Here is a 1284-nt window from a genome sequence, read left to right as displayed (position 1 = left end):
CTGCACTCTACGCCACTGCACTCTACTATGCAGCACTCTAATCTACAGCACTGCATTCTGTGATGCTGTATTGTGCACCCCTGAATTCTGTCTCTACACTACTGCACTCTATGCCACTTTACTCTGCAACACTCTACACCAAACAACTCTTCTCTACTCCACTGTACCCCTCTCTATGTGACTCCACTCCAAGCCATTCCAATATACGCCACTTTGTGCTACTCCAATCTACAATACCTTTCTCCATTCTACAACACTCCACACCACTCTCCTCTACATCACTAACTTTTAGCCATGCTGAACAGCAGCCAGGCTGGTGTACAACATGGCTACAACACATTGGGAAAGCCAATATCTCTTGCATGGGAGAGACCTTTTGGCCTTGCCAATGCTCTTTTCACTCTGCCAGACTTGATCGTCACCCAATCACCAGCCTTTACCACCCCACTCATCCATACAGCATTACCTTCTACAGGTTTTTTCTTACCACCACCTCGTAGCACTCAGTCCTGCATCCAAAACGGCACTAACTTGGTGCTTGTTACTCTTCCCCTCATCACCTCAAAAGGAGGTTTGTGACTCGTTTCTTGCACAGTGGTGCAATACACCCTAAGCATGCCATCTGCAGACTTTCTCATGTCCTGTCCCTAGCAATTGGCATCTGAATAGTGCCTTTCACCAAAAGATTTGCCCTCTCCACTATACCATTACCTTGTGGATTATAAACTGAGGTGTGATGATGCGTAATCCCAAAGTCAGACAAAAGGCTTGTATCTCATGGGAAATAAATTAGGTACCATAATCCGTTATTAATATTGACGGTACTCCTGCTTCCAAAAAGATCTCCTTCAACCTCTGAGTAGTGACACCCGTAGTAATTTTCCTCAGGAACTTAACACACATCAACAATTACCAGAGCAAATTTACACTCACTATGAAGTTCACACATTGGGGCAATAAAATACACACACACACATTGTGCCCAGGCTTACCAGGATTTGCAGTTTTCCCCATATATGACTGGACACCAACTTTTAGCCTCTTCTTTCCCTCCTTGCAAACAGCACACTTTCCTTGCAAAGGCACTTGTTCGTCTAACCCTGGCCACCAATACTCAACTTTAAGCCTCCACAGGTTAAACTTTGCCCTAACAGCCCTTCATGTGCTAACTCGGTAAGTTTAGCTCCTAACCCCGAAGGCGGGACAAATCTGTGAGATTCCTCACCTGTTGGATAATCCCAGGCATCAGACTGGATCTGGAAACGTCAAAGCTCTAACATCGCC

This window comes from Pleurodeles waltl, unplaced genomic scaffold (genome assembly GCF_031143425.1).
Source record: "Pleurodeles waltl isolate 20211129_DDA unplaced genomic scaffold, aPleWal1.hap1.20221129 scaffold_69, whole genome shotgun sequence".
Classification (NCBI taxonomy): domain Eukaryota; kingdom Metazoa; phylum Chordata; class Amphibia; order Caudata; family Salamandridae; genus Pleurodeles; species Pleurodeles waltl.
Note: the sequence above shows the minus strand (reverse complement) of the source record.